Below are 14,659 nucleotides of genomic sequence, written 5' to 3' on the forward strand. Positions count from 1 at the left end.
GTGCCCAAATGCTTGATGTGGAAAGGTGTGTGAAAGTAGTGCGCAACAGTTGTATTTCATTCACATCCCAGTAGGAAAGCAAATGGAACTTTTATCAGGATCTTTTGTGTAGGTTTCCACATATGAAAAAAAGACACCAGAGGATCATGTGTAACATCCATAATGGTACTCTGTACCAGCAACATTTTCAGCCTGGGAGATTCTTTATCAACCTGAATAGCATTTCATATAGGAGGTATGTTGATAGTGCACAGCTGTTCTAATCCAACAAAAAGGGTTTATATGTTATTTATTTTATTGGAGATGAACTCTCTAATACAAAAATAATGAATATCATCCTTGACTGCCATTGATTTAGTGAGGGAGATCCATGTGTGAGTCCATACTTAAAGCCATTTCATGATTCACTGGAAATGTTGTATAAATCATAGATCATAGAATCCCTACAGTGTGGAAACAGGCCCTTCAGCCCAACAAGTCCACATTGACCCTCAGCGCATCCCACCCAGACCCATCCCCCTATAACCCACCTAATCTACACATCCCTGAACACTATGGGCAATTTAGCATGGTCAATCCACTTAGCCTGCACATCTTTTGACTGTGGGAGGAAACCGGAGCACCCAGAGGAAACTCATGCAAAGTTGGTATTGATGTGAGCTGCAAGCATTGCCAAGCTGGCATCCGGCTGGGGTCATGCCAGGGTACTTGCTGTTGAGGAACACAACATCTGCATTTATAGGCATAGAAGACAGTCCTGCATTGAAGAAAGCTCAAACCTAACTCCAAAAAGTCAAGATCTAATGTAAATTTAGGTTTCAAGGGATCAAAGGGTATTGGTAGAAAGTGGGATCAGTGGACTTGTTTGATGATCAACCATGATCATATTGAATGGTGGATCAGGCTCAAAGGGGTGAATGGCCTACTTACCAAATCATAGAACACTCACAGTGTGGAAGTAGGCCAGTTGGCCCATCGAGTCCACGCCGACACTCCGAGCAGCATCCCACCCAGATCTTATCACTATAACCCTGTATTTCACATGGCCGCCTCACCTACCCTGCACATCTCTGGACTGTAGGAGGAAACCAGAGCACCTGGAGGAAACCCATGCAAACATGGGGAGAATGTGCAAACTCCACACAGACAGTCTCCTGAGGGTGGAATTGAACTTGGATTCCTTGTGCCTACACATGCTCCTATTTTTCTGATTACATGCTTGGACATGCATGAATTACTATTTGAAGCCAACACTAATCATTCAGAAATTACACTTCATTTAAATACTAAAATAATCTCAAAATTGTACAAAATATTTTCCAATCCTTATCTTACCTGGAGAATTGCCTCCAGATGAATGCTATAAATAACTGATGAGAAGCTAAATGTGACTGAGAGATTCTTCTTAGATCTGTGTCAACATATTTTCCCCCAGGGGAATATCTTCTGGGAGTTGCTGTAAAGTTTCTGTGAGTCATTAAAATAGACACTGGGTTAGAAGTATGTGCTTTTTTAAACATTTCTCTTTTCCCAACCATCAGCTCTGCCTCCAGTTCTGAAAGGGTAAAGGGAACATGCAGCTGAATTACTCAAAGCTAAATTCCCAAGTATACACCCATCTCAGTTAACTATATAGCTGTCCTTTAATTGGGAGGAGGGAAACAACGAAAGATTTTGTCACCAGTGACCATATGGTGACGCCCTCTGGGAACATGGGAACAGACAGATTGTACTTTACTGCAAATCCCTACCTGTTGGTTAATTGCTAACGCTTACTGGCTGAGCACATGGTACACCTCTCTTCTGCAGTTGGAGAATAATTGGAACATGATTTCTGAACTAACTCACCAAAATTCTGACTAATGCCAACACGCCTGTAATAATTCTATTTAAATATATCTCAAGTTGTTTTCTTTCCAAACCACTGAATTCCTGTAACTTATTTAACCCACTCAATTTACCGAAAGAATATTAACTATTGTAAATGTACTGGTGGCAACACACAGGTATGCTGCAAGTTACCACAATATCATCATACTTCGAAATTTAGCCCTCTTTGACTTCTTAAGGAATGAAACTCATGCCAATGCCAATGTCTGTAAGGATAATAACCTCACTAAAAAAGACAGAGCATCATCAAAGGAATGCCACAAGTTATTGCTCAGCAAGAATATTTATTGAGCAGGCTGTCAGGGTCCTAAAGCAAAGGCAGTAGCATTTGTTTTTGAAAGGGGAAATAAAAACTGCATGGAAATGGGGAAAGAGCTGCAGAATAGAACCTGCTCTTTCATACAGACACAACAGGTTGAATGGTCTCCTTCTGTGCTGTAAGATTCTATGGTTAAATGAGACCTTTTCTAGTCTTCTTGTCTTTCACAATTTCCTCATATAAAAATACCTCAAATTGGACATTACTGTGGAGAATGTCCATGACTGCATTGAGGGGCAATAGATCTGAAATGGTCTATTTTCCCACTGTTTCTGTATATCAGGTTAGTTGAGATAATGGAGGAAAGTTCTGTTCGAGATGAGGACAGGACATCAGAAAATTAATAACTTGCTGCTATTCATTGATCATGGTGAAGGCGAGTGAAATAATACCCCAACAAGGTGCAGAAGGAGTGGAAATTTGCAAACGCAAAATATTCAATTTCTCATATAGGTGAAAAGAGGAAGATGAGGAAAAACCTTATCCATATTGGTCTTCATCACATGTTAATAGTTAGTACTTGTATATTGTGGAAAAGAAGCTAGGTGTTTGGCTGACATGGAATGAAAATATGTCTATATATTTGTAGGTAGAGCAGAAAGAATTATTTCAAATACAGTTGAAAAATTTTGAGCACATAAATGTACCAGCTATCTTTATTGTGTGTTGTTCACACTACCTTACAAGTTCGGTCATTTAAAGTTTCATTCAAATTATGCTTAGAGTTTGGTGGACTATAGTAAAGAATTCATGTGGCCATTTTAATTTATAACAATACATGAACATGGCAAGCAAAAGAATTTTTGTAGCTTCTATTTGCAATTCAGTTTTATAGTTCACACGAAAAGAATATGTACCACACACTCAGAGCAGATCATTAAGATGATTTTTGATTGCATTGCTATATTGTTCTGTGATAAACGTAGTCATCCAATAGTAAGTTAAAATCATTCTAGTTCAATAATACATTGCTAACATATGTTCAATTGATGAAAAATTATGGGCAATAATGTAAAGAAATCAGGAAACACGGAAAGCATGCCTCATGGGAAAGAACTAAATTCACGTCAGAAGTCATGAAGTGAAAACCACTTTTTGTTTTTTACAATGGAAAAAGTTAATTTTAATTGCCTTTGAGCAGGTTTATTTACTCTGCCTGTTTTTTATTTCTTTGGTCTATCTATTCTGATACTTTTCAATAAATTATTTTATTAAAATTTTGTAGCATTGGTATAGCCAGGGATTGTCCATTTCATTTTTGGACAATATAGCTCTGGGTAATTCTCTGCCCTCTGCATGCATCAGTAGGTTGGAAGGATGATTGCGGTACATGAATATAGGCCAAAACCAGATTGGTGCAAACTTCTGTAACCAAACGCAGAAATCACTTGCAGATGACAGGTGGTAGTACCATTTGTGATCAAAGTTGTTCTTAACTCGAACTTTTACGTGGTTCAGTTGTCATAGGCAACTTCAGGAGATATCTATCTCCCAACTCACCATTCACAGATGCATCATACACGACACAAAGATGCCTATTGGCCAGAGTCACTCAGTGCCTTGGAAAATACACAACAGAATTTCATCAGACAAAGCTCTCTCATGATGGAGCAAACGGGAAAAGACAGACAGCATCAATTAGTGTTGGAAGGTGAGCCCAGCAAAGAACTAGACAGCCTACCTTCCCAAATAAGTGGCCACACAGCCAAGTAAGCAATAAATGTGGAGCTGGAAAAGCACAGCAGATCTGACAGCATCCAAGGAGCAGGAAAGTCTACGTTTCGGGCCGAAACCCTCCATCAGGACTGGGAAGGGGGAGGGGAGCCCAGAAATAAATAGAGGGAGGGGAGGGGAGATGGAGATAGGTGGATGCAAGTAGGGGGTTATTGTGGTTGGTCAATGGGAAGGGTAGAGTGGATAGGTGAGCCAGAAGATGGACAGGTTGGGGGAAGAGAGATTTTGAAGCTGGTGAAGTCAAAACTCAAGCCATTGGTCTGTAAGTTCCCAAGGGAAATATCAGGTGTTGTTCCTCCAGTTTACGTTTGGCCTCACTCTGACAGTAGAGGAGGCCAAGGATGGACATGTCATCAGGGGAGTGGGCGGGGGAGTTAAAGTGAATGGCCAAAGGAAGGTCAGGTTCGTTGGTGCGTGCAGAGTGCAGATATTTGGTAAACTGGTCCCTGAATCTGAGTTTAATCTCTCCGATATAGAGGAGACCATATCAGGAGCAATGGACACAGTAGATGAGATTAAATAAAGTGCAGGTGAATCTCTGCCGGATTTGGAAGGATTGTTCGGGGCCTTGGATGAAGATGTGTGGGAAGGTATAGGGGCAGGTGTAGCACCTGCTGCAGTTGCAGGGGAAAAGTACCAGGTGTGGTGGAGCTGATGAGGGAGTCTCAGAATGAACAGTCCTTGTGGAAAGTGGACAGGGCAAGGGGGAGAATTATCTTTTTGGTAGTGGAATTGGAGGTGGAAACATCGGAGGATGATGTGTTGTATTTGGAGTTATGTGGTATGTGAGAACCAAGGGGACTCTACCCTAATTGTTGTTGGGGGGAGAGGGTTTGAGGGCAGAAGTGCAGGAAATGGACGAGATGTGGTTGAGGGCGTCCTTAATGACAGAGGAGGGGAAACGATGGTCTCTAAAGTAGGAGGATATGTAGGAAGTCCTAGAGTGGAATACCTCATCCTGGGAGCAGAAGCGGCGGAGGCGGAGGAATTGTGAGTATGGGATAGAATTTTTGCAGGAGGGTGGGTGAGAGGAGGTGTAGTCGAGGTAATTGTGGGAGTCAGTGGGTTTGAAATGGATGTCAGTGGTGAGTCGGTTACTGGAGATGGAGACGGAGAGGTCCGGGAAGGGGAGGGAGATGTCAGAAATAGTCCAGGTGAATTTGAGGGCACAGTGGAAGGTGATAGTGAAGTTGATCAAAAGTTCTTACTGTTGCCAAGAGACTTAAGCAAGTCTGATACAAGAGATGCAACTTGTAAAATATGCTTGAAACATTTAATGAAGAAAAGTCATCTGCACTTGTGTATTGTATCATGGTCAAATACATAAATGCTGACAGTGCATGTGGTCTTACACACGAACATAATGATATAATGGAATTTTCTGTCTGACTTTTTTTTGATGGCTGATCCTGAATGAGTTTTCACAACCGCTAGATTTCCAGTTATTTTCCATTATATTTGCTATGTATACAGTATAGCTGTGTTTGGTGTGCTTAACTTCAGTGTTTCCTCTCTTTAACAGGTATGCTCAGAATGTTTTGCTCCATTGACTCTCCCTCTGAGGCAGTGTCCACCTGTATTCACTATTGTTGCAACAAGGTTGAGAGAGATGCACCATAACCTTTAAGGTCCCATTCCTGGACTGGGTCGTAATGTATTTTTAATTTAATCCAGCTGATGATCTGGCCATTATGTAGGTATCGGACAGTATTGAGTTCTGTATTAGGAATAAGTCAACCAGGATTCTTCAATCAACAGCAAATAACTGGGTTACCATCAAAAACAAACTTACTCTAACAAAGACACAAAGATTAATGACAAACAGTTTGTATTTTGCAAATAAATATATTTAACCTTTTATGAAACAACATACAAAATTCAGAGAAACAACAGAAATTAAAACTCTGCTGTGTGTTGATTTTAAAGTACATTGGTCAAGTAATAGTTAAAGTCCTGTAAAATGGAATGAATGATGAGATGAGGAGAAATTTCTTCGCCCAGAGAGTGGTTAGCTGTGAAATTCTCTGCTACAGAAAGCAGTTGAGGCCAAAATAATGAATGTTTTCATAAAGAAGATAGATATATTTCTTAGGGCTAAAGAGATTAAAGGGAGATGGGGAGAAAACAGGAACTGGGTTGAGATGGATAATCAACAATGATCATATTGAATGGTGCAGAAGCTCCAAGGGCTGAATGGCCTACTCCTACTCCAATTTTCTATGTTTCTATGTCACAGAGTGTCCCAAATAATGTTCCAATTCTGAAATTAATTTTGCATATGCTAATCATTGGCTGTGAGACGTCTTCCTCGAACAGTTGTACTTGGCTGATTGACCTTTTCTTCAGATGTCAGAATAGATTTTAGTGGGTCCTCTCCAGCAAACCTTTGCAAGTGGTAAATATCATTTTCTGTGGATGTTCAACTCACACACTGCTGAGAGGAGTTGCAAAGCAAGAGGGAGGGAGCAATAGCTGTTGTTCTTAGGTCTACTTCAATTCTCTCATGTAGCCTCTCCATATCCAGACTACATTTTCTACATGAGCTGTCAGCTCCAATGTGCCATTATTACTGTTATCCTGGTGCCTTTTCCTTAGCAAAGTAAGCTTTGTTTAAAAGTAGATGATATAATTGTATGAGTCCTCACAACTTTTTTACAAAAATTTGGATTACAGGTCTTCACAACAGCATGTTTTTAAAAAAAAACAACTTGCCTTTATGGGCAAAAGTTGGTGGAGTTGTGGGTAGTGAGGAAGCTTGTCAAAGGATACAGGAAGATATAGATCATTTGGAAAGTTGGATGGAGAAATGACAGATGGAGTTCAAACCGGACAAGTGTGAGTTAATGCATTTTGGGAGGTCAAATGAAAGAGTAAAGTATGCAGCAAATCGCAGGACACTTAGGAGCATTGATACACAGAGGTAACAAGGTGTAGAGCTGGATGAACACAGCAGGCCAAGCAGCATCAGAGGAGCAGGAAAGCAGACATTTCGGTTCTGGACCTTTCTTCTTTCTGAAACATCAGACCCGAAACATCAGCTTTCCTGCTGCTCTGATGCTGCCTGGCCTGCTGTGTTCATCCAGCTCCACACCTTGTTATCTCAGGCTCCAGTATTGGCAGTTCCTATTATCTCTGAGTTAATATACAGAGGCATCTGAGGTGCAAGTCCACAGCTCCCTGAAAGTGGTATCACAAGTGGATAAGGTGGTAAAGAAGGCAAATGGCATGCCGCCTTCATCAGTCGGGGCAATGAGTATAAAAGTAGTCAAATCGTATTGCAAATGTATAAAACTTTAGTGAGGCCACATTTGGAATATTGTGTGCAGTTATGGTTCCAAATAGGAAGGGTATGGAGGCTTTGGAGAAGGTGCAAAAGTGGTTTACCAGGATGTTGCATGGATTGGAGTGTATTAGCAAAAAGGAGACGTTGGACAAACTTGAGTTGTTTTCACTACTGTGTCAGAGGCTGAGGGGTAACCTAATAGAAGTACACAAAATTATGAGAGGCATTGGAGGGTGGATAGCCAGAGTCTTTTTCCCAGGGTGGAAATGTCAAATACTAGTAGACTTAGGTTAAAGGCGAGAGGAGGAAAGTTTAGAGGAAATGTGAGAGGCACTTTTTTACACAGAGGGTATAGGTACCTGGATGGTGCTGCCAGGGGCAGTGGTAGAAGCAGATACAATAGCAATGTTTAAGGGGTACTTAGACAGCCAGATGGACAGGGAAGTAATAGAGAGTTATGGACTGTGTGCAGGCAGATGAAATTAGTTAAGAATGGCATCATGGTCAGCATAGACATGGTGGGCCAAAGGGCCTGTACTTGTGCTTACTGTTCATGTTCTATGTTATTATATTGTACCATATCAGGATAGCCCAAGTACTTTACAACTCAAAGTGTTTTTGAAATATAGTTAGTGTTGTAATGGGGGTAAATGTTTTTGGGGAGATCAGCAGTGGAATTTAAATTCATTTAATAAAATCTGGAATTGAAAGCTAATCGTAGTAGTGACGTCCATAAATCTATAATTACTTGTAAAAATTCATCTAGTTCACAAGCCAGAAAATCTGTCGTTCTTGCCTGACTCCAGATGCACAGTAATATGGGTGACTCTTAACTACCCTCTGTAATGGGCTATCATACCATTTAGTTCAAGGGGAATTAGGGATGGGCGACAAATGTTGTTTTCAAATATATGCCACTGGACCTAATAATGTCTCTGGCTGATAATTACCCGCACTGCACTGCATTAGATGCACATATGGCTTACATACGCTCTTAGGTCTGTCATTCCCTCTTGCAAGAGTAGAGAGTCCAAAATTAAAGGGAGTATGAGAGGACTGGGGGATCTTCACTACAGATCCTGCACTTGACGCTTGCAGACTGTTTTAAAAAGGGAATAAATATATTAATGAGATAAAGGTGCAACCCTGACATCACTCATACACACACACACCCACATGCTATCAAGACTGTGAAAAGAGAGGGATAGAAAATTGTCCCAGGGAGTTGTAATCAGTATTCTAAATAAAGAGTTTCCTGGCAATCTTGAGAGTTGGACTATAGACACCCTTACATAAAGTAGATCCATAAATGCAGAGTGGTGACATGTTAGCTAATTAGAGCAACCGCAAGGAGTGCAGTACAGAGCATAGGCATAGGCCTCATGGTAGACCAAATCCATAAGGGCAGAACGTTATAGGATCGAATACATTGTGACAGCAGTGGCGCTCAATTCATGGAGACAGTTCAAATCACAGAAAACAAGGCTACGGACTTAAATGGTATAACAGCGCTTCGAACAATGGAAATTGAAAGGCAGAGACTTTAAAGTTGTGTGGTGACATTAAATATTTTTAATTCCCTTCTTCTTACATGCAGTGTATCATGTTTGCGAATGGCTTGCTTCCCCTCTGGCTTGATGGATTCTAAAATGACAGATAAGTTCACAGCCTCTGATAAGTCCACACTCTGTCATATGGGGCAGCCACCACCTGACTACTCCGTGCCACTCCATCTACAGCACCTCACCCTCACACCTCCTCCTAAACTTCTCCACAACCCAATTAGTTTGGCTAGCTCTCAACCTGGCAATATCTCCCAACCCAAACCAACTTACCTTCCTGATCCAATCCAACCAACCTTACCATTCTCATCGGCTGCCACCCTATCCCCATACCCATTTATACACTGATCCATTCACTCACACATTTAGTTACACACAAATTCACTACTACATTTAGAAGATTTGAGACCTTTATACTCATCAAGCGTGTTTTTCTGCTACCAGATGAAGCAAAAAGAATGCTGAGCTAAACCTTAATTGTACAAGAGCCAAAAATCTGATCCTTGCCATTGAGATAAACTTTTGCAATTATGTCCTCTCTCCTCAGAAGGTGAGTTGACCTTCTAGTATGGGTTTTGGATAAAGTAGGATTTCCAAGTCCATTCAGGACCTTTGTGAATACATGAAACTCACTTCTGGAGATTAATCTGGTTAGCTGAGGGAATGGCTGTAGTCACAGGGAAAATTGAATGTTGCAGGATTGGATCCGGTAGAATAGGGTATGGAGCTGGAATGGTTTTGGATGTGGGGTGGGGTGGAGGGGAGGATGTCAAGAAAACTCAGTAACCCTAGACCGGATATAGGAGGGTGCAGGGCCTGGATGGACCTTGGCACATCAATTATGTGGGGGCCAGAGGGTTAAGCAACAAGCACAAATCCTGAAGCTCACCCCCATGATCCTAAAATCAAATGTGGATTGAAGGCTCACCTCATGGGTTTGCTCTTCGGCCTGACCAAAATGGCTTTCAACTGATCCAGGCAGCGGGCAGTTGAGAGTTTTTGCATCTGACATTCTGCTCCTTTTTCTTCGTTACATCGGTGCCTGGGCATCCTTGGAGAGGGAGCAGGCAGTGTCCACTGGTACAATTAAGAACCTCCTCAATTGATGGGCATGGCAGGATTTGGAGTTTGTTATTTCCACTTGAAAAGTCATTTTAATTTTTTATGCTGGTACCTCTTTAGTTTTATTCAAGTTTGTTTGCTTAATTTGTGTTCAACAGGTTTAGTAAAAACATAGTTCACACCATGCAGTTGTAATCTGAACTCATGAGCTATTGAATTAAAGAACATTATGGCCTGATTGACATCTTGTGACATCTCAGGTATCCAAGAGTCAATGTAGCAAGAAACATTCATTCAATATCTCATCTTCCCCATTGATGGCATGCAGTCAATATGATTGCGTGTTATGACATTATAGCTGCCGTACACTCACATCAAGCTGAAAAGCATTAGGCAAGATTTGTTGTTGCAAAGTTAGAGGTTTGACACGGGGGAGGAGGACTCATTATAGATGCTTCATTCCAAGGCAGCAATGACAATTTTTGGGACAACTTAAATTAAGGCAAGGCAAACTGATTATTCCGCATAGTTAACATTCTGCTATCTTTACCCTTGGCATGGTAAACCAGTAAATTAAACTTATGGTCAGTTGAAAACTTCAACTAAGAGAAATTTCAGATCATTAAAGGAATTTAGCCAGCTTTACAAACTATAGGCTGGGTCTGGTATGTAATAACCTCACCCAGTTTTCAAACCAGCAAAATTATCTCAGGATAGAATATGTCTACAGATGTTTTGTAGCAGAAATAACTTCTTTTTCAAGTTTACCAGTATCATCATTTAGAATCAAAACTTGAGCATTCTAGAATATTGTTATCTAGACATGGGCAAATGAGGAGCTAAATTTGAGATTAAAACATTTTTATAATTGCTTACAAATATCCATTGTGAGAATTAATTCTAAATTATGTTAACAAAATAAATCCTTAATCATAGAGTATCAAAGATAATTATGATTATTCCACTTTAAATTTATACATAAAGTTTCAATACACCTTAAATATTCAAACAAAAAAAAAGGAAGCTATACTTACAATCCAGAATAATTTCTTCAGAATGTTCTTGGCTCAACTTTCAAAATGGGAAGATTCTTGGAACTCATTTGGCTGCCTATTTTAATGTATCTACATGTGTTCTGCTTTAAGAGCTGAAGTTTGCCTTTGAACGAGAGAGAGTGAGAGGTGCTTACAGTTTGTTTAAAACTGTCTCTTTTATGAATTCTTGTGTTTCAGCAATTTATTGCACAGGTGTTTGGCTGTATCCCAGATGCTATGCTACCAACTTCCCTAAAAGTCTCACACTTCTCTACAATGTTTTGTTACTAGTTTCTTGGCACCTATTCAAATGCCACATGGAATACATTTTAGTTTTAGTATTTTATTATTGACACTTTGATCTCTTCATTAAATTGGAAAGAGGTATTGTCAAATGGAAAGGTAATCCACTTGTTGTGGATGCCTCCAAGCTCCTTTGATGTTAGTTGCAAACAGCTGTCCTCTTAAGCAATCACACGGAGCCCATACTGACTGGGGACTTGATCAGGTGTGAGATCAACCTCTGTAACAATAGAACTTCATCATCTGTAATGTAGTGAGAGTTTCTGTGACCACATGCTCCTAAATGTTTGCTCTAAAATGGTTCATATGTCAAAGGCATATGAGTCACATTAGAAACTCTACTCCACGCTGAACGTTACTGAGTTGCTCCACATCCTGAGACTGCCCCTTATGTGCCTTATTCCTTTATTATCTCAGTAGAATGCAATGAGCCTTCACAATGCTCTTGCAATTCCTGAGCATCCTCAATGACAATACTTCCACTGTTAATATTATGAGGTTTGGAGCAGTTCCCTCCATTCAGCCCCACAGTTCAGAGAGGCTGACATGTGATTTGAACATTGCAAACCTCATACTCTTTGATTTTCTAGCACGGCTTTGAGAACATCAGACATGAGACAGACCTATTCCTCCTTAGGAGCTGTAGATTCAGGACAGACTCCCCATCATGCCAGAAGGTTCATGTGCGGGGTGAAATAACTGGAGATCCCAGGTCTTCATTTCTCCCCTAATCATGACCACCAGTATCCCTGGGAGTAATCTGGAGTGTGGCTACTGTAATCCCCAACCAATAGTGTGTGCTTCTTTGACTGAAGAGATGATTTCCCTTTGCCCACTTTGCTAATTATGACAAAGACACCAATGTGTGGCAATTAAAAGCAGCATATCATTTGAGGGGTGTTTGATGCTCCATACTTTAACTCTATAGCCTCAGCTCCCATTAGTATGACAAGACTACAACAGATAATAGAACAATACAAGTGAATATATGTTTATAGAAATGCAGAGTATATACATTGAGTGGATGCCTTGTCCGCAGTGCTGTAAGTGCCCTCTCCACCCCACTGTGTCGAGGTACTGCCCATCATCCCCAGTTGGCCTGGATGGACTCTGCTGACTGGGATGCCTTGATGACTTTGAAGACTTTGGCGGGATATTGTCTGGGCTTGCTGCGAGTTTCCTGCACAGATGTAGGTGCACCCTCTTGGGCCTTAGCTCTGCAGGCAATAGACCCTCTAACTGAGAGAGCGTGGAAGCGTAGGACACCTCTAGAATATATGGATGAACCTCCAGGGTGCCTTTGTGTCACTATTCCGTCCTGATAGTGCCTGCTGAAACCACTCTGTGACAACAAGAGTCGGCCTGTCTCAACTCCTCTTGCCTTGTTATTGATGCTGAACACCCATGGATACAGCAATGGAGCGTGGGTCTGGATGCATATCTGGTTGCTACTGGGAGTCCTGCTGGACTTCGATTTCTAAGGTTACCACCACGGTTTCCCTGGAGATAGCTAAGGATTCACATCCAGAGCCACCATATTAATGAGAAGATGGACGACCTGTTCCACATTTCACTCCAGTGGGCTGAGGGCCCATGGCACCGACGTCTGATGGTCTTCTGTCTGCCTTGCAGGATGACCATGTTGTTATGGACTCATACAAGGGCATGTCTTTTGCATGGGGCTGACCAGGTGCCTGGCCTCCAGCAGTATTCAAAGTATCAGAAAATGAGGACTGTACCAATTCCTTTAAACGTATTAAGCTGCATCACTTTCTCACCATTCTCACCTGTCAAGTGACAACTCAAGTTTTCAAGGGCAGGTGATGGTCAAGTGGTGTTATCGCTGGACTGTTAATTCAGAGACCCAGATAACATTCTGGGGACCCAGGTTCGAATCCTGCCATGGCAGATGGTGGAATTCGAATTGAATAAATATCTGGAATTAAGAATCTAATGATGACCATAAATCCGTTGTCAGGAAAAACCCATCTGGTTCATTAATGTCCTTTAGGGAAGGAAACTGCCATCCTTACCTGGTCTGGTCTACATGTGATTCAAGACCCACAGCAATGTGGTTGATTCTTAACTGCCCTCTGGGCAATAAATGCTGCCTAGCCAATGATGCCCTCATCCTCTGAATGAATAAAGGTTCAGACATAAATTGTCTGAGAACAATTTCTCTATCTGCAATGGGGCTTGGTTAGCTCCAGGACTGTTTGTTCCAGTATGGGGTGGCAGACAGAGGAATCTGGGGGCCTGATAATTACTTTAGCCCAATGTGAGTGACTAACTGAACTGTTCAGATAAGGTATCGTCCAGAGCAGTGATGTGTTTGGTATTCTAATTTTTGTATCTTCATCTATCTCCTCTTCTTCATACTCTTCTCCATTGGAGGAGGTTCAGGAAGTAAGCAGCGGGAGTGAGATCCTTCCATATTGCAGACAGCACATTGGTAGAATGCAAAACTTCAGGGTGATGAATACTTTCAGTCTCAAGACTGATTTGCTCAGCATTCTCCAGCACAGCATTCTTCAGAAAAAAAAACACACATATTGCTACTCTACTTATTCATCTCTCTGTCGGCATCTCACAACCCCCTTTGAGCAGTCAACTCTCATCGTCAGCCTATGGCCCTCACCAGCACAAATATTGTCCTCCCTCCCGTTCATACATTAACGATTACCAACGCTGTCACCTTCTGACTTTTCTCTTTGCAGGAGAAGAGAGCACATGACTTGGCAAGAGGCAGAGATCCTGAGGGAGGTCCTACAGGTTCAGACACATAGACTGCCTTTGGCAAAGTGTGTCCAGCTGCTCCAATCAGTGGAAGGAGGCTGCATATGTCAGCAATGAGCTGCTATGAAATCCTGAGCATCCTCAGGCACCAGTGCTCAGCCATGTTGAGAGAGCCGATCCTCTTCCTATAGACTCTGGTTTGTGGCTCTCATATCCTTGGTGCTGAGTCTCTATGTCCATTTCGGCTGCCTGGTGGAGGGGCACACGGTTGAAGAGAATCTTGCTGGAATTGCTGATGGAGTTAGTCCTGTTGCTGCTCAAGTTGCTGGTCGTGGTGGCTGTTGCCTCTGCTCTTGCCCCTCAGTGGAGGTGGAATGGATATGTGAAGTGCTACACTAATGAAGTGCCATCCAAAGAAAATTATCAATCCCGTATCCACCAGTGATACCTATGTGTGAAAAAAGACTTATGAACAACAAATTTTCAATGGTCAGGACTGAGGAGCTGTCTTTTTCTAGGTCTTTTCAATATTAACCTGTTTAAAAAGATGTTCAATGTTAGTACACTGATATTCAAGGATACAGTTTCAATGGAGGTGACTTTAACTTCCAAGTTGACCAACTAGCAGAATTTATTGACAACAAGGTGCAGGGCTGGATGAACACAGCAGGCCAAGCAGCATCATAGGAGCAGAGAGGCTGACGTTTCGGGCCTAGACCCTTCATCAGAAAAGGGG

Source organism: Rhincodon typus, chromosome 19 (assembly GCF_021869965.1).
Source record: "Rhincodon typus isolate 14 chromosome 19, sRhiTyp1.1, whole genome shotgun sequence".
Taxonomy (NCBI): domain Eukaryota; kingdom Metazoa; phylum Chordata; class Chondrichthyes; order Orectolobiformes; family Rhincodontidae; genus Rhincodon; species Rhincodon typus.